General features: G+C 36.6%; 1 protein-coding gene and 1 long non-coding RNA gene across 9 annotated transcripts in view; one reads left to right on the plus strand and one right to left on the minus strand.

The window, feature by feature from the left end:
* The window catches only part of ZNF385B (zinc finger protein 385B), a 400,092-nt gene that overhangs the window by 205,853 nt on the left and 171,470 nt on the right, over positions 1–22,769 (plus strand). The window lies entirely within an intron of this gene.
* The window catches only part of LOC109273911 (uncharacterized), a 69,686-nt gene that overhangs the window by 2,138 nt on the left and 44,779 nt on the right, over positions 1–22,769 (minus strand). Inside the window, exons 3-6 of one of the 2 annotated variants that reach the window (XR_008423832.1) lie at positions 17,181–17,305; positions 6,738–6,782; positions 4,887–4,990; positions 1,317–1,415 (exon numbers count right to left, since the gene is read on the minus strand). This is a non-coding gene — a long non-coding RNA (uncharacterized LOC109273911). The remainder of the gene's footprint in view (positions 1–1,316; positions 1,416–4,886; positions 4,991–6,737; positions 6,783–17,180; positions 17,306–22,769) is intronic. The other variant, XR_008423833.1, reaches the window with a different exon arrangement.

Below are 22,769 nucleotides of genomic sequence, written 5' to 3' on the forward strand. Positions count from 1 at the left end.
ACATGGCCAGATTTCATTCTTTTCTATGACTGAACAATATTCCATTGTAAATATATACCATACGTTCTTTATCCATTCATCTATCGATGGGCACTTGGGCTGCTTCCATAATTTAATTACTGTAAATAATGCAACATAAGGGTGCATGTATCCCTTTGAATTAGTGTTTTTGTATTTTCTGGATAAATACCCAGTCGTGCAATTACTAAATCATGGGGTAGTTCTATTTTTAACTTTTTGAGGAAACTTCACACTGTTTTCCACAGTGGCTGCACCAGTTTGCATTACCACCAACAATACAAGAGAGTTCCTTTTTCTCTGCATGTCTCACCAACATGTGTTATTCTTGTATTTTTTATTTTAGAAGGGCCATTCTTTTATATGGGGGCTCCCTTCATATTATAAGGTTCAATGCTATTGATGGGGAATGAGTGATGGAAATAATTTACTATAGTTAACCTGGCTTCTGGAAAGTGCACCTAGGCTTGTGTGAGTAGCCACCATTTTATTTAACATTTACCAAGGTCCTGATACATATGCATATTTTTTAAAAGCTTCAAAGTCAGAAAATCCTTACCAATACACATCTTGAAGGTATTTATTTTTTTTAATCCTTCAATTTAAATTATCTAAACAGTAGCTTCTTATATGTAAAATCTGAAAAGATGTTACACACCGTATCCATTACTTCTCCATTTACCCAAGATTTCTCCATCTGACTGGAAAGTAAAAGTTTACAGACTTGAGCCTTTTCTGTCATTTCACTGAGATAATTTCACTATGGCTGAGGTGGCAAAGCATGAGCTTCAGATGACAGGAGTTTGAATTCCTCTACTCTGCCTCTACTTCTGAAAGGTTTCAGGAAAATTGCCCATCCTTTCTAAACTCATTTCCTCTATACAAGTGGATACAACTGTTCATCTCATAGGATTGCTATAAGGAGTGAGTAGGTGATATTTATAAATGTAAACTGTGGTACTTGAGCCTTTAAATTGGTGACCAGTAAATGGTAGACAATTACTGTTGTTGTCTTATGAAATTATCAACTCTTGATTTCTATTAGAATTTACCCTTCTCTCTAGGATTGCTGCAACTATATGGGTTTTATGAAGTTATTCACTCCAGTGTTCCAATAAGATGACTGAATTATTTTCCTGTGTGAATTTTGAGTCAACTAGAGCTAACTCTAAATTATAGTCATGAGCTATAATTACTTCAATGGTTAAGACCATTTTGGCCTCTGGGAGTGAAAAGTTGTATTTTATAGTGCATGTGAAAGAAGTATTTGTGAATTCAACTCTGTCTTCTATTCATACCTGGGTTAAAATGAGCCACGGTGTCGAGCTGTTTCTTTGGAACATTACATAAACTTACTTGTTCTTGGCCACATAGCAATTGGGAATATACAAACAGACCTGAAAGGAACCAAACAGCAAATCTTCACAGGCAGGAAACCCAATATTTACACATTAATCAATAGGGTGATGGTCACTAAGGTGGCTTATGACTAAGATTTCTTGTTCATCATGAATGAGAGCTGGCATTTTCAAGTACTTACTTCATGTTAATGTGTTCAACGGGACTAGACTGAAGCACAATTGTGCCACAGGCATTCCGACCCAGAGCCTCTCTGTTCTCCTTCCTCTGCTCCAGTAGGGAGTGCTCTCACATTCTTCTCATTTTCCCCCATCAAACTGTTTTTTCCATCTTCTATTCACACTAAAATGGACATGGGTTTTGGTGCTTCACCAATATTTTCTATGTATTCATATTTTAACATACAGAAAAACTTTAAGCTAAAAGTCTAAGATCCTAACTCCATGCAATTTGAAGTAATAGCCAGTGGGTTGGAAGGTTTTGGAGCAACAAAGAAAAGCAGATACATCTTTTAGATTATACATCCTCATTACCCTCCAAGGGGCAAAAATGCATTCTAGGGGAAAAAAAAATCTTAACTCTTCTTATGTATAAAGCACAGATCTACATATAGTCTGTATGCACAGATATACATATAGTATGTGGTATATCTGTGGTATTAAATTTTTGTGGGTAGGGTGATTAAGAAAAAAAGTGTCAAGAAGACCCCTTGGGGGGGTGGGGGAAGATGATGAAAAAAGTTGAGAAATGCTGCTGTAGATGAGAATTTTAAAGGACTCTGTTAAGCCTGTTGAGTATGAATTCTACTGAATTTGTGCTAAATATTTTCAGTATGAAGTAACATACTTCATTTATGTTCTAATAAGTCAAATATGCTCACTTGTTGTACCTTTTACTCTTTAATTATAAGAGTAAATAAAGGAGAAAGACTTAAGAACGAGAGGTACTTAAATTTGAATTCCACCTCCTCTCTTATTTGTTTTGTGACCCTTGGCAGATCACTTACCCTCGTTAGGCCTCATTCTTTTTGTCTTTAGTTTACCTGGGGATCATTGTGTCCACATTTCTATAACGTCAACATTGTGTATCACAAGTATTAATCAAAATAAGGTACATAAAACCTTCTACACCTGGCCTAGTACATTATAAGTGGATGCCAATTACTAGCTATAATTCTTTGTGTTGTACCTTTCTGTCAGTTACTTTCTTAAATTTATCATAGAAAAAAAAGATTTAAATTTGGGAGATAAAAGTATTGTTACCCATAAAATACAGAAGTTTCTCTAGGAAACATGTTAATATTGTCCATAAAGAGAAAGATAAATTTCAGGTTTCCTTTAAGCCAATAACCATACTTATTGACATAAATCAAAACCAGATGAAATCTACGGGGCATCTGGCTGGCTCAGTCAGAAGAGCATGCAACTTTTGATCTCCGGGTGAGCCCCACATTGGGTGTAGAGATTACCAAAAATGAATAAACTTAAGTTAAAAAGACAGATAAAATCTAAATTAAACTCTTTTTGGTCAGAGGCAGTCCTCTGCTAAATTAAACTTTTAACATATCTAGTTGCTAATGTAGCCTGTTAATGTAGAATGATTCATTTTTCTGGCAGTTTTGTTGAAATATGTTTTATTTAAATTCTATTCAGCTGTGAAGTCATTATTTTATTTCCCCTAGTACCATGAGAACTCAGTATCCTTTGGAATTGATGTCTGTTTATGACATCACTTTTGCCAGTAATGTCATCATTTCCTGTCTCTGTATAGATAATATTTGCTTTTAGGTATTCACCAACATGTATGGATTTGTAGGCTAGAAAAGTTAACTGAAAGGAAGTAGTGTGAATCAGCTGGTATTTCAAATTTGAAAATTCAAGTGAAGTGGAGTGAAATTCGCTATCGATACAAATCTTGAGGATTCATGTGAAATTGGGTGAATTTTAGTATCGATACAACTTTGGGGAAGATTATATTTGGTTTTTGTTTTTTAAAGAAGTGCCCGTAATTCTGTCTCTCCCCACCCCTTCACAAGTGGTTGCTCTGCTTTTGTGATAAATATTAAAACTCTAAACTACTGAATATTCCCTGGTTATTGATTTTTTTTAACTTTGTAAGATTAAATACTCTACAGATGAAAATCCAATGGAGAAGGAAGAGTGCTTTCATTGTAAGGATTGTGATGTGGCAAAACAGAATAAATGAGCAACTCTGAAATGCATGACATCCCTCCTTGCCTTTTCAGCTTATCTTCCTTTTAGGTACTTTATCTTATCAACATTGCTTCCCTTTTTCTGTGATAGAAGTCCTTTAATAACAAATAACCATGGAGTAGTGTTCTCCATCCCAGAGTTTGGCTTTGAGAGCAGAAAATAGGAGTTTGAGGAGCAGAATTAAGAGAATGCTATGGATAGACAACATGCTTATCCAGCAGAAATGGCCCACAAGTAGTGGAATTCAGAAAGCAACAAGGATCCAATTATTTAATACTCTTCCTAGCTCTCCAGGGAGCTGAGAGAGCAGAATTTCACAAGGTAGACAGATGTCACATTTCAAAAGCATATTAGAAATCAAAGAACCTTATTTGAAATAAAGTATATTGGCTCAGATTCTGTCTCTATATGCTTCAAAAATCATACTCCAAAAGGATTTGGGGGAGAATTTTTGACTTCATAAAGTCATTGGGCTGCAAAGTTGGATTAAGAATAAGAATACATATCTACTAAATGACACCCTGGAAGTTCTGGTGTATACTAGATATTCTCTCACCCATACAGAATCATCTCATGTCTACTTGCTGCCATTTCACTGGAAGAATCTGAAAGTTTTCAAGATATTAGGAGACAAATGTTTCAGCAGAAATGTTGAGATTTGTAAGATAGCCCCTTTCAGGACTGACCAGTGAAACCTTTTCCCCAAATCTGGAAATCTAAAAGTGTCACCCCCTAGAGGTTAGAATAACCTTCACAGACTTGGAACTACAGCATGATGAGAAATTAATATGGTACTTTTCATCATCCCTATTTCACTTAAGACGGACAAAGTGACCTAACCAAAACACGTCATCTAGGAAAATTGGAATTAGAACCCAGTTCACTACTTCTTTCTATTCATTCACTGTGCTTCTTTCTCTTTCAGGTAGGTAGACAAGAGACCTGGCCCAGGTGACAGGCCACTCACTATATATGTGGCACACTTGTATATATGTGTGCTGGAAGGTCATGCAATGCCCCCTACTCCATCCCTTAATTCTGTATGCATCTCTCAGTCACCAAATACAAGATCTTCCTCTGTAGTATACTTGAAAATTCGTGGAGCCAGACCAATGACTTTTTTCTGTTAAAATTGTTTTTGCCTCCTCTCACCCATGTGCATTTCTCTGTTTCTTTCTACAGAAATATTTCAAAATAATTCAGAGAAGCATCGCCAATCATTTTTCATCCCTTTAGAAAGATTAAAGTGTCCTTGATTGATGTGGGCCAGTCACTAGCCAGTCTGTACTTGTTCACCAGCCTGGGTATTACTGAAACAAGAGCATGTTGCTGCTGCTGGCCACATATTATCCTTGGCTTTTCCTTCTTTACCACTTTCTTGAGGCTTGTAGGTCACTTTCCTGTGGATGGAAGAAATAGAGATGGATTGGTTTGATAATTGACCTGTGCCTGATATATTGGTTTTAAGTCTCATACAAAGTAAGAAGGACCTGACTATTCTATGGTGGGTCAAACAGTTTGATTGAAAGCATGATCAGCTGGGTTTTTCAAAGAGAGTATAATGAGGGATGTTTGCAGTGGTATGGTAAGTTTGAAGGGAGTCACCGATAGATGTCATCGTTCCTACTGACCCACCACAAACTCTCTCATTCCTGAAGGAGAAAGGAGAGGGAGTTAATGGAGGTGTCTAAATTTGGTGAGAGCTGAAATTGGAGGCTGTAAAGGATAGTACTCAACAAAAGCTGTTATCATAGGCAAGATGTCACTGCCAAATGCAGACAAGGAGGAAGACTGAAAGGAATATTCCAACTTCTCCCTTCTTCCCATACAGAATGGGCAAAGAATCTGGGATGAGCAAGGATCTGGGAGCAAACAGAGAACAACCAGCACGCATGGTCTCCTGAACTTATTTCAAAACATCTTTCCCATCCAGGATTTAATTTGAACAATAACTGATGGAAGTGTTCCTTTAATGCATCATATTCCTCTGTGTTTTTTTTTTTTTAATGTTCTAGACATTTTAAAATTTTAACTCAGAATCCTTAATGCAAATGTTAATTGTTGAACTATGTCGTGGTAATCCACAGAGTCTAGTGAGGGGTTGGGATCTGTTTGCTTCTAAAAGAAATGATTCCAACTTGGGGTGCCTGGGTGTCTCCATCAGTTAAGTGTCTGCCTCTTGATTTCAGCTCAGGTCATGACATGATCTCACTGTTCACGAGTTTGAGCCCTGTGTTGGGCTCTACATTGATAACACGGAGCCTGCTTGGGATTCTCTGCCTCTCTCTCTCTCTCTCTCTCTCTCTCTCTCAAAAATTAGTAAATAAAAATTTACTTAAAAAAAAAAAAAGAATGGTTCCAACTTGCCGTACTTCTGCATTTTTGACCATGCGTTTTTATGGTCTGCTGGTATTCTGTGACATTGACTGGCAGGTGTCGCAGCTGTACATGTCTGTAGCAACTCTAGCACCTAGTTCTGAATTCAACTATTTTCATTTCTCTGTTCATTTAGAAAAGGCATAACCATCACTGTAGTCATTTGCCCAACACATTTTTATTGATCATCTATTCTGCGCAGTAAAGGCCCTGAGAAAATTGAGGTAAGCAAAGAGAAAATCCTCCTGCCCTTAAGGAGTTTATGTCTTAAGTTTTTTCTAAGCTAGACTTTGAGACCTCAAGGACTCTCTTAAGGATCTTTAATCTTCTGATGCTTTTCTGAGAGGTGGGGGTGGGAGTGGGCAGAGGCACATTTTCCGGACCTTAGCTGAATTCTGAACTGTCAAGATTACTAAATAAATATATGAGGTATTTATGTTACTCTATTTAGTATCATTGTTGTCAGTCACTCAAAAAATTGTTTCTGAGTATTTATTATATGCTTGTATGTGTAGCGATTGAGAAATTAATAAAATATGTTAGTGTTCGGGGTACTGTTCATCTAGTTGGGAAGCAGATATGCAAATTACAAAGGCTGAGTGTCAAGGTCTATGAGTCCAGCAAATGATTCCATTGTTAGGATGAGACTGACTATGAGAGTTACAGTAATAACCATAGCGCCCAATTTCCTGGCTGCTCAGGCAAGCAGTTTAAAGCCTCACTGTTAGTAATGTGTTGCTTTTATTTAATAGAAGTTCCATAAGTACTTACTTGTAAAAGTAGTGTTTCCCAGAATCCTACTGGCAGACTATTCAACTCTTTGAAACACACATGAAACAGTTCCAAGCTCAATGTTAACACTGGGAATAAACCACATGATTCTCAATTAGGGGATTCAGTAGGAATTATGGTTTTAAAGATCATTGAACATGTACCTTATACTAGTAGTATAGACCTGGACTCTGGAAAAATGCTCACTGAAACTATGAAAACTGAAACCACATAATCATGAAAAAGTTGTCCTAATAGTGGTAGGCATTATTTATGTATCTGAGCAGTTGCAACTACGGACTCTACTACTACCTATAAAGTCATAGCCGTTGTTATATATCCAAAGCTATGAGAAATGCTTGGTCTAAGCCAGAGTTGGGTAATCACCTGATATGCTGAAAGGAAGCTCAACAATCCTAGTTTTTGTCTAACTAAGACTAAAACTTTTCTCTGATAGTACGTTTTTGGCATGCCCAATGAAGCTCTGTCTTTCTAAACAATAGGAAGAAACACTCCTATGGAATGTATTTTTTATTTCTTCCTGACTCTTTTTTTCCTTATTTTTTTCTTTTTTTTAAGTTTTATTAATTTATTTTATGACAGAGAGAAAAAAAAAAAGCATGAGTTGGGAAGAGGCAGAGAGAGAGAGAGAGAGAGAGAGAGAGAGAGAGAATCCCAAGCAGACTCCACACTGTCAGTGCAGAGCCTGATGTGGGGCTTGAACCCACGAACCATGAGATCATGACCTGAGCTGAAGTTGGACACTTAACTGACTGAGCCACCCAGGTGCTCCTCCCTTATTTTTTTTCTACGAAGAGGTGTCCCTGATAAAGAAAAGGGAAACTAATATTAGCCACTTTCCCTGAGGACAATAATCTTCTTTAAGTTTTCCACGATATCCACAGTGATTGGATTCACACCTTAGCTGCTACTTTAACACCAATCCATACACGTATTATGATGCTATAGGTTTACCACCAAGGACCTAGGAAGCCTTTACAGAGCAACATTGACATCCTTTACCAAGTTATACATCATATTTGGAGTTCTCACAAAAAACTTAGTCTCAGAGACTGTCTTATTGGAATTTTGCTCGTTCATTCATTATAGTAAAAGAGATTGAGTGGCTTATGTACTGTATAATATAGTATGTCCATGAGGCTGGAAAAATATAAACTTATTTTTATACTGTGTGTTAGCTATATTTTATAATATTTTGTTTGGTGTACTTTTCTTCAGCCTCCAGACACATTTTAGGTGAAGTACTTCTTCTTCTTTTTTTTTTTTTTTTAATTTTTTTAACGTTTATTTATTTTTGAGACAGAGAGAGACAGAGCATGAACGGGAGAGGGTCAGAGAGAGGGAGACACAGAATCTGAAACAGGCTCCAGGCTCTGAGCTGTCAGCACAGAGCCCGATGCGGGGCTCGAACCCACGGACCGCGAGATCATGACCTGAGCCGAAGTCGGCCGCTTAACTGACTGAGCCACCCAGGCACCCCTTAGGTGAAGTACTTCTAAATGCAAAGCAATATGTCCAATTATTAACCTAAAAAAGTACAACACATATCTTATTTTACCCATGTTTCTAGACTTTTTGGACACTGTTAGTATATATGTTTAGTAACTGTATTTTTTTCCAGATTAACCACTAAATACATTGCTTTACATTTAGAAATTTTTTTATCTGAAAACACATTCTGGAACATACTGTTTCAAAATATAATTTACATATTGTTTAAAAATAAGTTTATCCCTACAAATGCCAAATAATCATATTGTATACCTGAAACTAATATAATGTTACATGTCAATTATATCTCAAAAAAAATAGCTTATCCTATGTTAGTTACCTAACTTTACAGACAACGTGTTTAATTTGACCCTTTTTTTGAAAGTCACTTTTAAAAAAAAGTTTATTTATTTTCTGAGAGAGAGAGAGAATGAGAGAGAGGGAAAGAGAGAATGAGAGAGAGAGAAAGAGAGAGAGAGAGAATCCCAAGCAGGTTCCACACTGTCAGCCCAGAGCCTGACATGGGGCTTGAACTCATAAACCCTGAGATCATGACCTGAGCCAAAATTGAGTCAGACGCTTAACCAACTAAGCCACCCAGGCGCCCCTTAATTTGACCTTTTTGTCAGATTTTCTTCAAATGGTAAAAAAAAAAATCTTGGGAAAAGACATGCATCCTGAAGATATTAAAGTGAGAATTATTTAAGCAAGTCAATGTGTTTTTCCTATATTATGCAGTTAAATTAATGTATGTCTTTGTGTTTTCATCCTTTTATTTATCTTCAAGCATCCCTTATCTTGAATAACGTATGGCACCTTCTCTCACCAATGCTCATTTTTTGTGTTCATCTCTGAATATAGAAACCCTATTTATAAAGCAAAAGTTTTCCATAGACCAATGTTGTAAACATGGACATCAGATGGGAATCACAATTTATTTCTCTCTTTCATACTTTAAACATCCTCCCTTCTTCAAAAACATATTATTTAACATACAGTCTTTCCAAGTGAAATCTCTCACTCTGCTTTTGTGGTCTTCTAGAATCTTCAGAGAAGAACTTTGTTACATTGAGTATAGACAACATATTACAGACATGACAAGACTCACAGGTCTTCTATGCCTCAAAAAGAAAACAATGATGAAATCATATAGCTGTGAAATGGTTATGTATATCAATTACTGGCTCATGGATTTATTCAATAATATGTAATTATTGCCTCCTTCATACCAGGCTCTGTGCTAAGCACTGGGTCTCCAGGGATGATGTTTCTTTACTCCTAGCCTGGAAAAGTGGAGAGGAAGGATACTTGTATTGGGAGATGCAAATAGATATCATGATTGGAATTATGTTTTAAAATTTTACTTTGTACTGATTTTATTTTATTAAGCTTAACTTAAAAATGTTTAAACTAAAATATAACATGGGAAAATTTAAGAATATAGAAAGATATGTAATTAAAAGTAAAATTTTTCTTTCCTCTCCCCCAAGTCCTTAATCCTCTTTCCTCCAAACAAACTTTGCTAACAGATTTTATGCTTTGTTGCAGAGTAAAACAAAATAAAAAACTAAAACAAAACACACATAGACGCACAAACACACATACATATATATGTTTGCAGGCACACAAATAGTAGCATATGGTATATTCTGTACTTTCATATTTTCACTTAGTATTTTATCTGGTGTATCTTGTTTATCTGATGTACGTTTCCATAGAAGGACTAAAATTTTTGATAAAATCAAATGTTAGGAAAGATATAATATTATATCAAGAACATTTATTTTTCTGAGTGAGTTTCCTATTACCTAGGAATATCTTTGTATTTATTTTTTATAAACAAGTCAGTAAACTAGAATACAATCAATATAGTTGGGCAATTAACATAGATGAATTCCTACCTCTTCTCTTTGGACATCATTCAGGTTTTAACAGTTGTCTTAATAGTTAAGAGATCTATTTATAGTAAAGCAATCTGTTTCAAAATCTCTCATTTCATTTAGTTACTATGTCTGGTTAGTTTCCTGTATTTGGAATAGTTTGCCAGTGGTTTCTCTCTCTCTGGTTTTTTTGTTTGTTTTTTTTTTTTAATTTTCATGATCTTGACTCTTGAAAATTAATAGGCCAATTTGGATTTATTTCATGTTTCCTCCTGATTAACCTTAGGTTATAAATTGTGGACAGGAATTATATGAAATCGATGCTACATTCCTCTGATTGAATCCTGCAAGGTCTCAGGTGATTTTAATTTCTCTTATTAGTGATGATGTTCACTTTGATTACTTCATAAAGTTGGTGTTTTCCCAGCTTTTCAACCATAGAGTTACTCTTTTATTTCCCCTTACAACTAGTAAGCATTTTGTAGGGAGTTACTGTGAAACCATAAAAATATCCCATTCCTCATTAGTTTCTCCACTAGTTTATTTCTATCTGCATAGATCATAGTTTTCCATTTTATACATTTTATTTTTTTCAATTTTTAAAAAAGTTTTATTTATTTATTTTAAGAGAGAGAGAGAGCAAGAGCAGGGGAGGGGCAGAGAGAGGGAGAGAGAGAATCCCAAGCAGGTTCCATTCTGTCAGTACAGACCCTGATGCAGGGCTCAAACCCACAAACCGTGAGATCATGACCTAATCTGAACTTAAGAGTCAGACACTTAATAGACTGAGCTACACGCGCTCCTCCTATTTTGTTTATTGAGTTATAATGATGTTAGCACTTGTTTTGGCTTTTTTATGTAGGTAGTCCTTAACTTATAAGATTTATGCACATACTCTGTAGACGTAAACATCCTGTTCTGTTTTCCCCCATCCCTGGGATCTTCTCAACCACATACCTACTCTTTTTTGTCTTTGGTATAGCTGCTATTGAAGGAAACCTTACTTCAATACCACGGCCATAAAGCAGGAGATTATGGCTTTCGGATCACCTTTTGATGATTTGGAGCTTAGTGATCTGTAAGTCTTAAGACAGCTGTATGGTATGCACGTCAGGAGCCAGGGGGCTCTAGACAGGTGTGAGCAGCTCCAGGCTAGAAGCTTCAGGTTGGACATGGCTTGGCTTGGCTTTAAGATTAAAGGGGCTTTAGGGACCTGTATAGAAATTTCTACAAAGAAGATATACAAAAGGACAACAGGTACACGAAAAGATGCTCAACATTACTAGTCATTAGGGAAATATAAGTTAAAACCATAATGATATGTCACTTCAAACTTTTTTAATTGGCCATCATCAAAAAGACAAGACAAATGCTAGCATGGATGAGAATAAAAGTGACCCCTTCTGCACTGTTGGTGGGACTGTAACTTGATACAACCACTATGGAAAATAGTATGGAGGATCTTCAAAAGACTAAAAAGAATTACCATGTGATCCGAGAATTTCACTTTTGGGAATATATCCGAAGAAAACAAAACATACTCAAAGAGATATCTGCACCCCATCCTCATGTTTATAGAACATCATTTACAAAGATCCAAGACATAAAACAACTGAAGAGGTCAAAAGTACAAACTTCCACTTATAAGATATATAAAAACTAGGGATATAATGTACATCATGACAACTAGAGCTAACACTGCTGTGTGATATAAGGGAAAGCTGTTAAGAGAGTATCCTATGAGTTCTCATCATAAGAAGAATTTTTTTTTCCTTTTTTCTTTTTATTGTAGCTCTATAAGAAGATAGATGTTAGCTGAACCTACTGTGGTAATCATTTCACAATATATGTAAATCAAACTGTCTTGCTGTATGCCTTAAATTTATACAGTGATGTATGTCAACTATTTTTCCATGAAACTGGGGAAAAAATAATGTAACAGCATCCACATATGGAAATCTACTTGACAGTTCTTTAAAATAAATGCATTTTATTGAGAAAAAAAATATATAAAGTTATCTGGGAAGAAACCAATAAATATAGATTCTAAGAATTGAGGAAACAAAGATGTCTTCACACATGTAGATGGTAAAAAAGAAAGGAAAAGAAAAAAGGAAAGAAAGAAAGGCATCTTGGGGTTCAGGGAACTTGAGCATTCTAGGCTATTATAGGGACAACTTCAGCCACATTAGGGTTTCCTAGGCTTTTTTGTGCTAACTAGGAAACCTGATCAGTTTTCTCTGGGGAATGTTCCAGACTATAGCAGAAACTCACAGCTGTTAGCATTCTATTCACATATAGATAAAATGTAATATGGGAAATTTGAATTTCTGGAAGCTAGGACAAGTTTATATCAGCCTTACCTGGAGGGCAAGCAGTCTTCTTCTGTCTAAAAGTCAAAGCCATTGGGGCACCTGGGTGGCTCAGTCAGTTAAGTGTCCGACTTCAGCTCAGGTCATGATCTCACGGCTAATGGGTTCAAGCCCTGCATCGGGCTCTGTGCTGACAGCTCAGAGCCTGGAACCTGCTTTGGATTCTGTGTCTCCCTCTCTCTGCCCCTCCCTCACTCATGCTCTGTTTCTCTCTGTCTCTCTGTCTCTCTCAGAAATGAATAAACATTTAAAAAAAAGTCAAAGCTGTGACATCTGACACTAACAACTAAAAAAAAATGTGTGAAATTTTAGTTGCTAAAGGTTTTCTGCTTCTAGATTACAGCTTTGCTTTTATCTATAATTATATTAAAATTGTATATTCATTGAAATCTTCTTCTCAAAGGAAGATATTCCTGGCCATTCTAAAAAAAATTCAATAAAAAATATTTTAAAACCATAATAATAATGAACTCAATGCCACTCACCTACTAACCGTATGGTAATCTGTTTATCTATGACATTTAAACTAGGAATATATTTTGTTAATGTATTTCCTTCACAAATTGGAGATTGTGATGTTGTCTTGGCACAGTAGCCTGTATTTCATTACACTTTTACTACAGTGCCAAGGCCAAAGGTCTTCGGTATCACAGGGAGCAAGTCAGGTTTATATTGGGGTCCTCAGCTGAAGACTCAGACTGTAAGCAGGAGTTCATTTAGCCATCCATTTCTTCAGTGGATATTTATTGAGCACTACTTGTGCCCAACACACTGTTAAGTGTGTAACGGGACACAGAGTCGAATATAACATCGGATTTGCATGTTTAAAGGATCCCTGTAGCAGCATTGTGCAGGATGGAATATAGGATCGAGGCAGAGGCAGGAGAGCAGGCTAGAAAACATTGCAGTGTTTTCGCTATCGGGGGCAAGATGCCGATATGTGGTGAAGGCAGTGGAACAGACCAGATGGAACAGATTAGACCTAATGTGGTTCTTAAATAAACCCCAAGGGTTATGATTCCCTTTAATAATCAAAGAAAACCTTTGGTCTCCTCTACAGAGAGAAGATGTACATGGATGTGTATACAAGTACAGTTTCATAAGGCCTTCCCTTCTGAGTCCCCTTCCTAAAGGGGCACAGGTCTGGCCCTGCAGGTCTCCAGAGACACCTGTCTGTAGTCCCTGTTCTACTATACTCCAAGAAGGGGAAGTACACGTCCAGCTGGGCTGATGAGAAGGTTCTATAGAAGACGTGGAACCTGAACTAGGACTTATAGGAAGAGGGGGCTTCAACAGGTCAGGATAGAGAAGCCACTTCAGAGGGCATCAGCAGTCTCTAGGCTTTTGGCACTTTGTGGATCCTCATGAACTGTTTGGGGAGCACAAAGCTTGAGTCTCAAGAGTAACTGCTACTCAGGGGCAAGGGAGTGGGTGGCACCTGGGTGGCTCAGTCAGTTGAGCTTCTGACTTTAGCTCAGGTCATGATCTCCCAGGTCATCGGGTTCTGTCTTGACAACTCAGAGCCTGAAGCCTCCTTTGGAGTCTGAGTCACCCTCTCTCTCTGCCCCTCCCCCACTTGTGCTCTCTCTCTCTCAAAAATAAATAAACAAAAAAAATTTTTTTTAAAGAGTAACTGTAGGGACGCCTGGGTGGCTCAGTCATTTAGGCATCCGACTTCAGCTCAGGTCATGATTTCATGGTTCATGGGTTCGAGCCCTGCGTCACCCTCTATGCTGACAACTCAGAGCCTGGAGCCTGCTTCGGATTCTGTGTCTCCCTCTCTCTTGCCCCTCCCCAGATTGCGCTCTCTCTCTCTCTCTCTCTCTCTCTCACACACACACACACACACACACACAAATAAATAAACATTAAAAAAGGCGGGGGGCGGGGCGGGTAACTGCTTCTCAGGGACTCTCTCAAAACTCTCCCTCTTATGTGATGGTGTATATGAAACCCTTAGCAGTTTGCCTGACACATAGACCTCAGTCAGTGTTAGTTCTTATTATTACTAAGTACATCAAATACATAAAAGATAGTGAGATGTGCTGATGTTTCCCCAGATTGATAGAAGGTTATTTGACAGTGATGGCTTTCTTGTATCAGCAGTCCAAGAATTAGGAATAAAAACCAGATGAGAATAAGCCCTGAGAAGGTCAGCGTCCCTCAACCATTCTGTCAGAGTTTCTCCTTCATAAGCTTGCGTGCACACTGCACGCCTCCTAGAAGTTACAGAAGTTGTCCGGATGCTCTGCTGAGCCAGAGTGAAGTCAGACGGTTCTCCCATTTGCTTTGTAAGTCTAATAAGGTGGTGATATGGTGTGCAACCATAGTATTTTAATATTTTCCACCAAACTCCTACCATTGAAAATTCTGATGTCTCATTCTCTAACGAATTGCACACAAGGCTGACACTGCCTCAAATGAAAGCATCTGCTTGCCAATAAATAATGAGAAATTAAGTGCATTTTTTTACACTTTTTTTAAAATTTTACAACAAACTTTTAAAAAAATCATGTGGTCTTTGTAAGATGTAACAGAATTTAAGTCTGTGATATCCTATGTTAAGGTTTCAAACACACTATGATAGGAAAGATGCCAAAAAGGATGATTTGGGGGAAAATGGGAGATCTGGAGTATGATGGAGTCCATGAATCATGAGCAGGTTAGTTTGATTAGATGATGGTCTTAGACTTCATGTTTTATTTTAGCCTAATGTTCCAATCCTGTTACCCATAATCCAAGAAATGATAGGAATACATAGTTGCCAAAATTACCTTTGAAGAATTTGACATCTTGATTCGAATTTCCACAATGAGAGTAAATCTTTGATCACAAATTGTTTAAAATAGAAAATTCTTCAAAAGTGAGTTTCAAAAGATTTGTGACTTACAGGATATAGGATAAAAGGAAGTTTTCCTGTTACATCTATTTTTAGTAAATACTGGGCCTTGATAACTTACACGCAGAGCTCGCTTCACACAGTGGCTGCACGCATTCCTTTTGTGGTCTGACTATGAGCTATGTGATCTCAAAATGATATGACCTCACTGGTAGGATTTTTCTGAGATTCAAATGAGAGAACTGAGTACAGATAGATCTTGGCACAAGGCATGGATATAGCAATCACAAGTTAACGGCTATCAGTACCTTCATCAAACTCTGGCAGTACTGACAAATAGAACTTCACGGTATCGCGGACAGTGATGATTGAATGGATTATATTTGCTTTCCTATGGTTAGAAGCAGGACTGGAAGCAAACTTCAGGATTTGAGCTTCCCCTTTATTTTCACAAGACTAGCAGTTCCCAAATGTGACTGAGCTTCAGTATCATCAGGGGAAATATTTGGGGGTTTGTTTATCTACAAATGTAGAATCTAATCAAAGAATCAGATTAAGTAAGGGGCTTGAAAATGGCACTCAGGATTTTGAATTTCCTACATGTATGTAGCTAACATTTATTGTGTATCTTCTGTGAGCTAACATTGTGCTGTATGATTTTTTCTTTTAAGAGTAAAATGGGCTGTTTTTATTGTTCTAGGAATTTTCATATATATGTAGATTTATATAAGTACAATCACAATTCAGTTTTGTAACCCTAAAAATTTCCTTTGTGCTGTGCCGTTGTAGTCACACCCTCTTTCTACCCCTAACCCTTGGGAACCAGTGAGCTGTTCTCCATAACTGTAGTTTGCCCTCTCCAAACTTTTATATCAAAGAACCGTATATTACTGTCCTCTTTCACTGTCTCAAAGCATAAATTCTTTGAGATGTATTCTTATTGTTACAAGCACCAGTAATTCATTTCTTTTTATTGTTGTGTAGTAGCCCTTTGAATTTGATATTCATTTGAATTTAATAAGTGGTCGTTTTTCAAATATTAGTAGCAACGTTGGAGTCTGAAACCGTATCAGTGATCTTTTCATACTATAAGAAATGCATTGATCTGTCTATACTTTAAATGGATCTTACAACTCTTCATGATTCCATAACATACTTCATTAGTCATTTGAAAAATATTGATTTCCTGGGATAAGAAGATCCTTCAAATACCGACACATTTCCTTATATAATATCGAAAAATCACGTTCATTAATATTAAGATTAATATCAGTCTCATCAGAAAAATCTTGCAAGACTGTCAAACTCACAGTGGTGATAATAGTTTTCCAAAATATTAATCTTCCCTTGAAGATTCACTTCTTTTTTTTAAAGAAAGTCTGCCAAATTGCCAAGCCTAAAACTACAGTTCGTCTGCCACTCTTTCAAATAAAATGGTGTTCCATGAAAAAAATGTCTATTTCAATTCATAGCTCAATCACACAGAGCCTCTTTTTTTTGAGACAACCATGATACTACTGTGGACAGAAAATGTGCTTTTTTATGTGTACTTTCCATTTTGTCACATAGAATATTCAGCAGATGTTTATTGAAGGGTTGACTTAATGAAATTAAACATTTTTATTGCATTTTAAAAGCCATTCTTAAGATTAAAAATAAAATTTTTAACTAGTATTAGTGGTAAAGGCAAGTACTGATGCTATAGCTTGGTGCCACCACCTTTGCTCCTCGAAGATCAGCAAATGTATACACTATTGTTTTTGTACCATCAGTCCAAATGTCAACAAAGTGAAAAAGGCTCACACAAAAAAGTTTTAGGATTATGAAAATAGTTTTGAACTCACAGACCCCCTGAGGTATCTCTCCAGACCTGTAGGGGTCTACAGATCACTCTTGGAGAACTGGCAGATAGATTATGCTGCATATTGATTCAGAGAAGAATAAGATCATTGTGGAACACAGGCCCTATGAGAAGGGGAAAAAAATGAGGATAGGGCTGTTAAGGCATGAGAATACATGGGTGAAGGGGAAGAACATTATTGACCATTAGAAGGGAGGAAGATGTGCCTTATACCCTAGAGATCTCCAAAAACAGAATCCTATTTACTCTCTTAAAACATTTACTGTTACAAGTGGCTCAAGGTAGAAAACCAGATCAAATAATTTCTCAACATTCCTCCAAGTTCTAATATTATGATTTTGTGGTCCCAAAGGATGTGTGGCTTATAATATCTCTAAGTATAGTTGTCTTGTTTCAAATGTTTTTTTCAGACTAGTTTTCAATATCTCTGAAAATGCAATTTCATTCTAAAGCAGTCTTCAGTTTTAATATGGTTTCTTACAGCCTTGCAAGATGCTGTTCTCAATAACTTGCAGGCTAGAATTGAATCAAATTCTTTGAGGCTGTGCTGCTAAGAGAGCTACATGTTGCTCACACTCATTCCAAGGATGAATGGGGGCAGATAACCATTGACAGCTAGGTCTTCTTCCCACCTACGCTGAAAGCGTCTCAGGCCATGAGACCCTCTGATCACTGTGACTTCTGAGATGGAAGGGCTCGACTTTCATTTGGCTCACCAACTATGAGGGTTGGAAAAGCTTTGCTGTGTTTGGCAAGACTTCTCTATAAGGACAAGCAGGCTATAAAATGATTTTTTGCCTCTCAACCTTTGCATATGAGGATTATATTATAAGAGTAAAAGTATCAGAAATAGGGGCACCTACCTGGGTGGCTCGGTTGGTTGATCGTCCAACTTCCACTCTGGGCATGATCTCGTGGTTCGTGGGTTCGAGCCCTGCGTCAGGCTCTGTGCTGACAGCTTGGAGCCTGAAGCCTGCTTCAGATTCTGTGTCTCCCTCTCTCTGCCATTCCCCCACTCTATCTCTGTCTCTCTCTGTCTCTCTCTCTCAAAAAATAAACATTAAAAAAAATTTTAAGTATCAGAAATAGATCCTGAATGTTTAGAGACCATAGAAGTTCAATTTTGCTGTGTGCATGTGTAACATAACACTTTTGAGGGATAAAATTTGACTTCTATTTTATATTTATACAGTGGTAATTTCCAAGAGTCCATTTCTACTACAAGAAAAGCCAATTTGTCCCTTGTAGCTTAAACTAAGTTACAGTTAAAAACAAAGGCTATCTTTCATTAAAAAAATAAATAACTGCTGGAAATCAAGGTCTCAGAAATGAAACTGTAAATATTTAGAGAATTATGTTCTCTTCTAGTTGTTTTGCCTCTAGAAAATATAACTAACTCATGGGGAAGATTGAGGAAGGGCAATTAAAAGTGAGTGAGACGACATTGAAATGGCAATAGCGAAGGCCATTAAAAAGATTAGGGTGCCATTTCTTCAAGCTGGAAACACAAAGGAATATGATTGAAAACTATAAAATGTTATAGCACATGGATAGGACTGAACCTACTTGTTCATCAAATCCCTGAGAAGTACCACAAAGGGAAATCTTTGGAGTTCTAAAGAGGCAAATAAAATATAATAAATAAAAAGAATTACTTTCCATGCAGTAGTCACATTATGGAAATCATTGCCATGGTAGGTAGTACAGACCTCTAACAAAAAAATTTTTAAAAAGATTCAAAGAGGATTTAGGAAATACCATGTGTTTTTTTTTTCTTTACAAGATTTTATTTAAATTCAAGTTAGTTAACATTAGTGTAGTATTGGTTTCAGGAGTAGAATTTAGTGACTCATCACTTACGTAAAACACCCAGGGCTCATCACAATAAGTGCCCTCCTTAATACCCATTAACCAACTAGCCCACCTCCCACCCACCTCCCTCCTTCAACCCTCAGTTTGTTCTCCTCAGTTAAGAGTCTCTTATGGTTTGCCTCCCCCTGTTTTTTTTTCCTTCCCTTCCTCTATGTTCATCTGTTTTGTTTCTTAAATTCCACATATGTGTGAAATCATATAGTGTTTGTCTTTCTCTGGGTGACTTATTTCACTTAGCATACATAATACACTCTAGCTCCATCCACGTCATTACAAATGGTAAGATTTCATTCTGTTTTATGGCTGAGTAATATTCTATTGTGTATATACCACATCTTCTTTATCCTTTCATCAGTAGATGGACATTTGGGCTCTTTCCATAATTTGGCTATCGTTGATGGTGTTGCTAAAAACATTGGGGATGCATGTGCCCCTTGGAATCAGTATGGAAAATTCACCTTTAATAGAGCTATAATAAAAGTTAAGGGAAAATATATCTTTTGATGGATAAAATGCATTGATAACTTTTGAACTAGAGATTAGATAATTCAGACTAAATAATCCATGAGTTTGACCTCAGGTGGTAGCTGTCATACCATTGTATTCAAAAAAAAAAAAAAAAAACTAAAAATTTAAATTCAAGTCAAGCTAACATCCATTATTTTTTCCTATTTCTATTTTTTCTTAGTTTACAAATTATAACACTAAGTAGAACCTCATGAATTCACTTGTTCAGTTCCACTGCTCAGCTGAAGCTGTTTCAGGTAGTTGTCTACTCTTCCATCATCTCCCTAACAATATATTCTCCCACTTGGCAATTTGCTGAGATCTTTATTTTCAAAGGGAGCCTAAACATTACAGTTTCATTGTAATATCCCCCAACTTTTATTCTGATCAATCTCAAACCATATCAAATTGCAAAAATAGTACAAGGGAACACCTACATCCTACCCCCTCACCTAAATATTTACTTAATATTAACTTTTCCACACAAGTATTGGCTCTCCTACTCTGTAAAGTATATAGAATATGGATTTTTGCTTCACTTATTTATGTTCATACATTTATATCATTAATATGCATATATACGTATATATATTCTCATGCCAAACCATTTGAGAATTATTATGGACACCTAGACTCTTCATCCCTAAATGCTTCAGTTATGGATATTCTAAGAACAGGACATTCTCTGCAAAATACCTGGGAGTACTGATAGAGCAATACTGATAGAGTACTGTTATATAATAGTCTACTCATATTTCCCCAGTAGTCCCAATAATATTGTTATAAACAATATTATTTCCTTTCGTTCTTTTTCACTAAAGGATCCAGTCTGGATTATATACTGTGTTATTTGTCATATTTTTTTAGTCTCCTTTAAATCAAACAGGTCTCCAACTTTTTTATTTTTGCAGGTATCGCTGTTCTACATAATGTTGACATTACTGAAAAGACCAGTTTAATTTTGCAGAATGTCCTTCATTTTGGATTTTTTTAAATTGTTTCTTCATGATTAGATTTAGATTAGGCATTTTGACAGGATATGTATATAAGTAATCTTGTGTCCTTCTCAGGAGGCATAGGATATCAGTGTGCTCATTACTGGTGATGTTAAGGTAAAAGTAGTATCTGCATGATTTTTCCATTGTAAAGCAACTTTTTCCCTTTTGTAACACAAATATAATCTTCATAGTGATACTCTGAGACTGTGCAACTATCCAGTTCCCCACTTTTTTTACCCAGTGGTTTTAGTATCCATTGATGACTGTTACCTGATTTGGTTATTGTTATGTGCTTATCAAATTCTGGTTTTCTACTTCTATCATTCCGTTTACATTTATTAGTTGATTTGCTTTGCTTTTTTCTCCTTCTTCCTCTCCCGTTAAGAAAAGATATTTTTAGTATCACTATGTACTTAGGAATATACTTTTCAATTCAATATTATTATAATCTATTCTTCTCATTATCCATTTACTGCTCAAATGTACCAAATTTGACCAGTGGGGGTCCTTCAGAGTTGGCTTCTGTTCCTCTTTGATGTGTCCTCATCAGTTTGAGCACATTCTTTGTGGCATACCCACATAATTTCCTTTTAGAATTCGGCCTGGTTCTAAAACTTAGATCTGGACGCAAGGTTTGCTCATTACTACTGGAGTGTCATTGCTTCTAGGCCCTTTCAAAGGATACTAGAACATACATACACACACACGCACATGTGCACACATACATACACCAATATGTATATAGTACTGTTATAGCTCTATATAGTATAGTACTGCTATGCTACTACCATCAATTTTATTCTAGCATTATAGGGTCCTTCCTCCCCTTACCCCATTCTGTACTTCTATTCCCTTTCTCCCAATCCTTGTACCCCCAGTAGCAATATATTTATCTATTTCCTCAGTCCTGCAGTGCACACAAAACAGTTCCATACATGCTACACCAATACTGTGACTACCAACACACTTACTGGGTCAAGCTCAAGATTTCCTACTTTTTTTTTTTTTTTTTTTTTTAGTGTCTTTGACACACGATGCTACATTAGTTTCTCCCACCATTCTTTTTGTCCGCAGAATATATGTCCCTCTAGATATAGTTAGTTAGTTAATTAGTTAGTCAAAATATTTTTAGAAACAGCTTACATATGGATCAATTCTCTTTTTTTCTTATCAACTTAATACAGGTTTACATTTACTTGCTTGAAATCTAATTGATCTAAGAATTTATTTTCCAGTAGTGTTGATTTAATCTACTTTTGAATATGCAAAAAGTGCTGTTTTTTAAATGCTAAGAAACCTAAACATTAACCAACTGTATGCAAACTTTGGTGCTGTGGTCATCATCATATTCAAGATCTGTTTAGAAACTAACAGAGGGAAAGCATAAATATTTTGCTTTCTTATACTAATAACTTATATTTTTATTACCGTTCCAAATTCAGGATCAAGAGTTTTTTCAAGCATACCAGTGCTGTAAAGCGGTACAGAGCAGAAGTTAACAAATTGTTTCTGCAATTAGGTTGCCTAAGAGTAAACCCTGGTCCCTACCCTGACCCACCCCACACTTACAGATTACAACCAGGTCAGGTTTATTATACTTTGACTGTCTTGTCCTCCTCACGTGTAAAATCAGGATACTGCAAAGTTTAATATAAAATATTTTCCTCAGTGCCTAATGAGTAGTAAGTGCAAAATAAATATTACCTGTGATTTTTGGTGGTGCTGGTGGTGATGCTGGTCTTAAATGTGAAACATTGTGTTCCAAGTATCCAGCGTTCCTAACACTATATTTAAAGGCTTATTTTCTTGGCAACTGGTTTTGTTTTTTGCAGGTTTTGTTGGTTTTGTTTTTGTATTTTTTCTTTCAGTACTTTCCCTTTGATACACAAGGGAAAGTTATGGCTTCGCTAAAAGTTCTGGCATTGAGAGTGACCTTGTCCTTGTTTTGAAGCATCTAAAAAATAAAAATAAAAATTCCTCCTGCAAAACACCAGTCAGTCGCTGCTGCTGGTGCTGGGGCAGGCTGTCTGTCGAGATGCCGAGCATTACAGCCGCTGTAATCACCAAGGCATCTGCCAGAGATCTCAGGGCTACAAACTAGATAGGAAAGTCTGTATTACATCTAATAATAGCTTTGGAAATTTTCCTGAAATGCTTGCTGGCAACTCCAGGCTTGACAGGCACAGCATAC

The sequence above is a fragment of the Panthera pardus genome, unplaced genomic scaffold (assembly GCF_024362965.1).
Source record: "Panthera pardus isolate Hobbes unplaced genomic scaffold, ASM2436296v1 HiC_scaffold_10, whole genome shotgun sequence".
NCBI lineage: Eukaryota > Metazoa > Chordata > Mammalia > Carnivora > Felidae > Panthera > Panthera pardus.